We start from the raw sequence: 8,446 nt of genomic DNA, 5'->3' as shown, positions 1-8,446 counted from the left end.
TACTTGAGAGTATACTCTCACCTCCTGACCGACAATCTACAGTTCGTTGTCATAAGCATTCATCTAGCTAACGCCAGAGATTGCAGGATCAACCCTTTTCTGGAGCCATTGCCAGGGAAGCACAGCTGACGTCAGCATTTTTCTGGCGCCGTTGCCGGGGAGGTATTGCTATATTCTCTGAGTCACTTGGGATTTATATCTGCTGAACACTATGAAGAATCTGAAGGATCCGAAGACCAAAGTCTTGCCCTCAACTACGAGGGGAGGTAAGGAATTGCCATCTAGCTCTGCACTTGATTCACCTTCCGTTATGAGTAAGTTTGCGACTTCACCTCCTGCTAGAAATCTTGATTTGTCGCATGTGCTTGATGATGCTTGTGATACTACTGCTAGAGATGCTATGCTTGATACTGCTTTGCCTGATACTGCTAGAGATGCTATGCTTGATACTATGCCTGATGATACTATGCTTGATACTACTGCTAGAGATGCTATGCTTGATACTGTGCCTGATACTGCTAGAGATGCTATTTTGCCTGTTCCACTAGGAGTGTTCCTTGATGCTCATATTGCTAGAGTTACTGCCAATGCTCGTGATGCTTCTGAAACTGCTAATGCTATTGAGATAGAACCTGCTTTTGCTCCTGCTAGATCTAGCTCTCCTAGATATGAATTGCGTGATATACCTGAGGGTTACGTTATGGAGGGAGAGATAGTTGAGGATTTTCTTGCGTGTAAAGATGCCTATGACGCTGAGAATTTAATTCTCAAGTGGAAGGAAAAATCTTGGGAAGTTAGGATGAAAAATGATCCGAAGTTTGCCACTTCGCCTATCTTTGTCACCGATAAGGATTATGAATTCTCTATCGACCCTGAGATAATCTCTCTAGTCGAATCTGATCCTTTTCACGGTTATGAGTCTAAGACGGTCATAGCCCATCTTGCCAAACAATCCTAAATAGCCAACCTTTTCACTAATGAGGAGAAGATCCGCCACTACTATATCCTTAAGCTGTTTCCTTTCTCTCTAAAGGATGACGCTAAAGCCTGGTTCACCTCTCTTGCTCCTGGATGTGTGCGTAGTCCCCAGGAGATGGTCTATTACTTTTGTGAGAAATATTTCCCTGCCCATAAGAAGCAGGCTGCCTTGCAGGAAATATACAACTTTGCTCAACTCCAAGAAGAGAGTCTTCCACAAGCTTGGGGGAGGCTCGTCCAGCTACAAAATGCTTTGCCTGATCACCCTCTTAAGAAGAACGACATACTTGATATCCTCTATAACGGACTTACCGATGCCTCTAGAGACTACCTAGATAGTTGTGCCGGTTGTGTTTTTAGGGAACAAACTGTAGAACAAGCTGAGACCCTACTGAAAAACCTCTTGATCAACGATAATGCTTGGACTATTCCCGAACCACCTCCTAAGCCAACTCCTAAGAAAAGAGGTATTCTATTCCTTAGTCCCGAAGATATGCAAAAAGCCAAGAAATCTATGCAAGAGAAAGGCATTAGATCTGAAGATGTCAAAAATCTACCACCTATCGAAGAGATCCATGGTCTCGATAACCCGGTACAGGTAGTAGAAGTGAATTCTCTGCGTAGGTTTGATGAGAGTGATATTCCTTTTGATAAACCTGCTAGCCCATGCTTTGATGAATTTGACAACTTTGTTGCTAAACAACAGAGTTTCAATGATTATGTTAGCAGACATTTGGAACAAAGTACTCATATGCTTAGCCATTTAAGTGCTTGTGTAGACATAAATGTCAATGCTCTGAAGCTTCTGAGTTAACATGCCTCTATGATTACTACTCAGGTAGAACAAGTACTTAAAGCTCAGAATGACTTGCTCAATGAATTAAATGACAACTCTGTCAGAGCCATTACTAGAGGAGGCAAAATGACTCAGGAACCTTTGTATCCTGAAGGTCATCCTAAGAGAATTGATCAAGATTCTCAAGGAATCAATGCTGATACACGTAGTCATCCTAAGGAGAAGAAGAAGGATGATAGAAACCTGCACGCCAGTTCACCAAATACTGTCACATCTGAAGAACCTAATGATATCTCTGCGTCTGATGCAGAAACACAATCAGGTAATGAACATGAACCTGGTGACAATGTGGACAGTGATGTTCATAATAATGCTCAACCTAGCCATGATGAGGATGTGGAGATTGAACCTACGGTTAATCCTGATAATCCACAACCTAAGAGATACGACAAGAATGACTTTACTGCTGGGAAGCAAGGTAAAGAAAGAGAGCCATGGGTTCAGAGACCTATGCCCTTTCCTCCTAAGACATCCAAGAAAAAAGATGATGAGGATTTTGAGCGCTTCGTTGAGATGATAAGACCCGTCTTTCTGCAGATGCGGTTAACTGATATGCTCAAGATGTCTCCGTATGCCAAGTACATGAAAGATATCGTGACTAATAAACGGAAGATACCAGATCTTGAGATCTCCACCATGCTTGCCAATTACACTTCCAAAGGTGGAACTCCTAAGAAACTTGGTGATCCCGGAGTGCCCACTATACCTTGCTCCATTAAAGGAAACTACGTAAGAACTGCCTTATGTGACCTTGGAGCCAGTGTTAGTGTTATGCCGCTTTCTCTTTATCGTAGACTAGAGTTGGATAAGTTGACACCCACTGAAATTTCTCTGCAAATGGCCGACAAATCAACTGCTTTCCCTATCGGCATTTGTGAGGATGTGCCTGTTGTGGTTGCTAACACCACTATCTTAACAGACTTTGTTATCTAGGATATTCGCGAGGACGATGCCATGGGTATTATCCTCGGAAGACCCTTTTTAAACACTGCAGGGGCTGTTATAGATTGCAACAAAGGCAATGTCACTTTCCATGTCAAAGGTAATGAGCACACCGTGCATTTTCCGAAGAAACGATATCCAGTACATTGCAACAATGCTATTGAAAAGACTTCATCGATTCTTGTTGGGAGCTTTGAATGCCCTATTCCTCGTGTCAAGGTGAAGTATGATTTGCTTGTTGGGGAGATTCATATCCCCATTGAGGTGACTTAGTGGCTATTCGAAAATTCTCCGTTCTCTCTTGCGATTCGAGAAGGTTTTGTCATAAGGACTTGATCAACCCCATTGATGAATTTCTTTCGATGACCATGAAACAGATGAATCACAGAGTCACATACCTCTGTTTTGAGTCTTCATTTTCTGTTGCTTAGAAGAAAAATGATAGATTACTTTAGTTTTTCCTGTTTTCTGTTTTAGTGTCCCGGAGAAAAATACCTCGAAAATAAAAGTTCTCCGATGGTCCTGAAAATTTAGTATGATTTTTTCTGGAATTTTTGAAAATTTCTGGGCCTAAGAGCTGGTCAGGGGGCCTGACCAGTGGGCCACAAGCCCCCTCACCGCCACCTACCCCCCTGGTTGCGGGGTGCAAGCTTGTGGGGCCCACAGGCACCCCCTTCACTCATTCCAGCTCCCAGCCTCTTCTTCCACCTCCAGAAAAAATTGTTTCGCAGCTCAAACCTGTGTTCTTGCTCATTTGGCTGTGATTTTCGATCTCCTTGCTCAAATGAGTTCATGATCGAAGCAGGCTTCAAGGATGAGTTTGATGCACTTGTCCGCAATGCCGGGTTAGAAGAATTCCTCTCAGTTAAATGTGAACAGTATGCTATGCTCACTTCCTCTTTCGTGCGTAGATTTAAATTTTTAGCTGGGCATGAATCATCCATACTGTTTGATCTGTACGATAAATCCTTTACCGTGGGTCTGGAGGATTTCAATAGGATTTGTAAGATACCCGATGGAGGTAGTGTTATTGATCCTCCTAAGTCTTCGATCGGAGACTTTGTCTCCAGTATAACTGTTGGAGAAACCAGAGATATCACGCAAGCCACCATAGGAAGCATCCATTTCCCTGCCTTGCACTACCTTTCCTTCTTCATAGGTAGGTGCGTTAACGGCAAGGGTGCACATTTTCACCTATGCGCTTCCGACCTTAGTATCCTTAAGAGCGCAGTAACAGGTGACAGGAGCTTCAATATGGGAGCTATTATAGCAAGGAGGCTGAATAAAAATGTCAGTGAGGGGGATTTCTTTGGTGGAGTTTATGCTACACGCTTAGCAAATTTTCTTGGAGTAACCATCCGTCCAGAAGACCGTCCTCTCCGTACAGCCTACCTTGATCATGTCGCTCTAACACGCTACCAGTTCCTTGAGAGAGATCATGGATCTCTCCTATACAGCTTGATATTTAACCGGCAGCGTGTTTTCCATATTACCCTTCCTGCTCCTGCTTTCTTTGACTTTCAGGTTAAACGAAGATACTACATAACCATAGGAGAGGCAGAGGAGTATGAGAGGGAGGCGAATGCTGCTCGACTTCGTGAGGCAGCTATTCATGTAGTGGCTATAGCACTCCTGTATAACACCATTATGACTTTGGGTTTCGTCAGGATCATCCATGGGAGTAGACCAAGTTAGGCCATAAGCCTAAGCTTGGGGGAGTACGTGTTCTCACCGACTTTACATTCATGCTTATGCTCTCGCTTTGTTAGCCGGTGTTTACACTTTGCCACTGTATTATCCATGCTAGTTTCTTTTTGTTTTCTTGTTTTCTTGTTTTGTGTCCTTTTGAGAAAACCCAAAAAGATTTTTCTTCCTTCTTTTGCTTGTTGGGAGCTTTCCCGTGTAAATAGTTTTCTTTTTCTTTGTGTCAAGGTAGAAGATATTGGTTACAATGTTTAGTGGTTCTTACATGCTTACCTGTTTAGCTTTCAAAGAGCCATATTATTTTGTCTTCTCCTTTGTGTTTGCCTGCAGATTCAGCTTAGTCCAATGTGCTTATTATCGTTTTCATCGTTCGATTGTGCAAATGAAAGGCAACAATGATGATGTATGATGAAGTGACCGAGACTGAAAAGCTGGTATGAACTCTATCTATTTTGTTTTTGTAAATATGACTAGCTTGTCGCCCCAGATTTAGCTTTGTTGTGAGAGAACCATTTTTGCAATGACAACTTAGAGATCATAGTTTCTGATGCCATGCTTATTTAGCTGAGAGCTTATAATGGTTTGTCTTGAATACCAACATAGATTTTGAGATGACTGTGATGTAGTATGATAGGATGGTATTCTCCTTTGAATGTTTCAAGTGGCTTGACTTGGCACATGTTCATGCATGTAGTTGAAACAAAATCAACATAGCCTCTGTGATGTTCGTATTCATGGTGATTTATATCATGTTCATGCTTGCATTCAATGTTAGTCAAACTCATTGCATCTTGATGACTGTTGTCGCTCTCTAGTTGGTCGCTTCCCAGTCTTTTGCTAGCCTTCACTTGTACTAAGCAGAAATGCTGCTTGTGCATCCACTTCCATAAACCCAAAAGTTTTTCCATGAGAGTCCACCATACCTACCTATTTGCGGTATCTACCTGCCGTTCCAAGTAAATTTGCGTGTGCCATTCTCTAAACATTCAAGAAATAAATCTGTTTTGCATGCCCGAACCGCTCATGTGGTGACAGAGGGCTATTGGTATCTTCCATGCTAGGAGTGTTATCCTCGACATGTGTTTATTCACAGTCCTTCACGAGAAAGGGGCCGATATTTGGGATGCCCAGTTCCATGCTTAAATCGAAAACATAACTATAAAACAAGACCCCCCCGGATTGATGTTAGTATGGACGACACCCGAGGATTCGGCTAGCCATGGAGTGTGATTGATTGGTGGTGGGGGAGTTAAAACTTTACTTTTCTATTTGGGAACCGCCAATAGCATGAGTAGCATTGAAGATATTGAGAACTCTTGTTCATTGCGTTGACAATGAAAGCATGCCAGCCAAAATTATTATCTCTGTTTTCAAAGCTTGAGCTCTAGCACCTTTGCAAATCAATGCTTCCCTCTGCGAAGGGCCTGTCTATTTATTTTCCTTTTGATTCATCCTCCTCTTATATAAGAACCAATTAGAGAGCACCTCTGTCATTTTTATGCTTTGCTTTTGATTGATATTGAGTATGACTATGACTGGATCTTCGTTGCTATGAATTACAATGTTTAGTCAGCCCTTGATCTTTGAAAGTGCTCTGCATTTATGTTTTGCGGTCTCAGAAAGAGCTAGCGAGATACCACCTATTCATATTGCTTCATTCTTGTTTTGATTGAAGTGTTGGTATTTGAAACTCATTATTATTTTCTCGTTAGCTGATTATGCCATTGATATTAGTTTACCGTGAGACCTTTGTGTCATTTGCTTATGTGGTTAACTTGTGATCTTGCTGAAATTCTGGTTATGAGTTAGACATAGTTGCAACAACAAGATCAAACAGAGTTTGTCAAAGTTTTTCTTTCTCTCTCAGTTTGTCAACTGAGTTGCTTGAGGAGAAGCAAGGTTTTAAGCTTGGGGGAGTTGATACGTCTCCAACGTATTTACTTTTCCAAACTCTTTTGCCCTTGTTTTGGACTATAATTTGCATGATTTGAATGGAACTAAGGTGGACTAACGCTGTTTTCAGAAGAATTGCCTTGGTGTTGTTTTTGTGCAGAAATCAAATTTCTCCAAACGTCCTAAAAATTTACGGGGAGCATTTTTGGAAAATATGAAAAATATCTGCGCCAAGTTCCACCTCAGGGGGTGGGCCAGTGGGCCACAAGCCCCTGCTCTGCCACCACCCCTTGGTGGCGGTGGGCAGGCTTGTGGGGCCCATAGGCACCTGCCGCCGCAACTCCAGCTCTATAAGTTGTCTTTCGTCCGAGAAAAAATAAAAAGGGAAGTTTTCATCGCGTTTTCGATACGGAGGCGCCGCCACCTCCTGTTCTTCATCTGGAGGGCAGATCTGGTGTCCGTCTTGGGCTCCGGAGAGGGGAAATCGTCGCCATCATTATCATCAACCTTCTTCCCTCTCCAATTCCATGAAGCTCTTCGTCGTTCGTGAGTAATCTATTCGTAGGCTCACTGGGCGGTGATGAGTAGGATGAGATCTATCATGTAATCGAGTTAGTTTTGATGGGGATTGATCCCTAGTATCCACTATGTTGTGAGATTTGATGTTGCTACTACTTTGCCATGCTTAATGCTTGTCACTAGGGCCCGAGTGCCATGATTTCAGATCTGAAATTATTATGTTGTCACCAATATATGTGTGTTTTAGATCCGATCTTGCAAGTTGTAGTTACCTACTATGTGTTATGATCCGACAACGCCGGAGTGACAATAACCGGAACCACTCCTGGTGATGATCATAGTTTGAGGAGTTCATGTGTTCACCAAGTGCTAATGCGTTGGTCCGGTTCTTTATTAAAAGGAGAACCTTAATATCCCGTAGTTTCCTTTTGGACCCCGCTGCCACGGGAGGGATGGACAATATATGTCATGCAAGTTCTTTTCCCTAAGCACGTATGACGACACACGGAATGCATGCCTACATCACATTGACGAACGGGAGCTAGCCACATATCTCTCCGTGTTATAGCTGTTGCATGATGAATATCATCCAAACAAATCACCGATCCATTGCCTACGAGTTTGTCCTACTGTTGCCATTGCTGTTACTTGTCTTGATCTGTTGCTGCTACTACTGTTGCTACTGTTGTTACTTGTTTTGCTCTGCTGCTACTGTTGCTACTACTGTCGCTTGCTACTGTTGCTACTTGCTACTGCTGTCACTACTGCTGTTCCTTGCCACTACTATTGCTCGTTACACTGCTACTACCTGCTACACTGTTGATTCGCGAGACCGTTGACGGGAATTGACAACTTCCGTCGACGCGGCAACGGAGGCGCAATTGATACAATTGTTAGGAATAGTCTGCCGTCAACAGATCGTTTCTGACACCGTTGTTATCATATTACTTTGCTGTTACTACTGTGCTTGCAGATACTAATCTTTCAGGTGTGGTTGAATCCGACAAATTCAGCTACTAATACTTGAGAGTATACTCTCACCTCCTGATCGGCGATCTACAAATTGGGTCGAATACACTACCCTCGAAAACTGCTGCGAACCCACGCGCTGGTGGGCCATCAACAACATTCTTCCAGTTTCATTGCCTGGGAGTGCTAGCATCATTCTTCTGGTGCTGTTGCAGGAGAAGGTTCGTTGTCATAAGCATTCTTCTAGCTTGCTAACGCCAGAGATTGCAGGATCAGCCCTTTTCTGGAGCCATTGCCAGGGAAGCACAGCTGACGTCACTTCCTAGTCTTTTGCTAGCATTCACTTGTACTAAGCGGGAATATTTCTTGTGCATCCACTTCCATAAACCCAAAGTTGTTCCATATGAGTCCACCATACCTACCTATATGCAATATCTACCTGCCGTTCCAAGTAAATTTGCATGTGCCACTCTCTAAATCTTCAAGAGATAATCTATTTTGCATGCCCGAACCGCTCATGTGGTGACAGGGGGCTATCAATATCTTCCATGCTAGGCGTGTTATCCTCGATATTTGTTTATTCAC

This window comes from Hordeum vulgare, chromosome 2H (assembly GCF_904849725.1).
Source record: "Hordeum vulgare subsp. vulgare chromosome 2H, MorexV3_pseudomolecules_assembly, whole genome shotgun sequence".
Lineage (NCBI taxonomy): Eukaryota > Viridiplantae > Streptophyta > Magnoliopsida > Poales > Poaceae > Hordeum > Hordeum vulgare.
Note: the sequence above shows the minus strand (reverse complement) of the source record.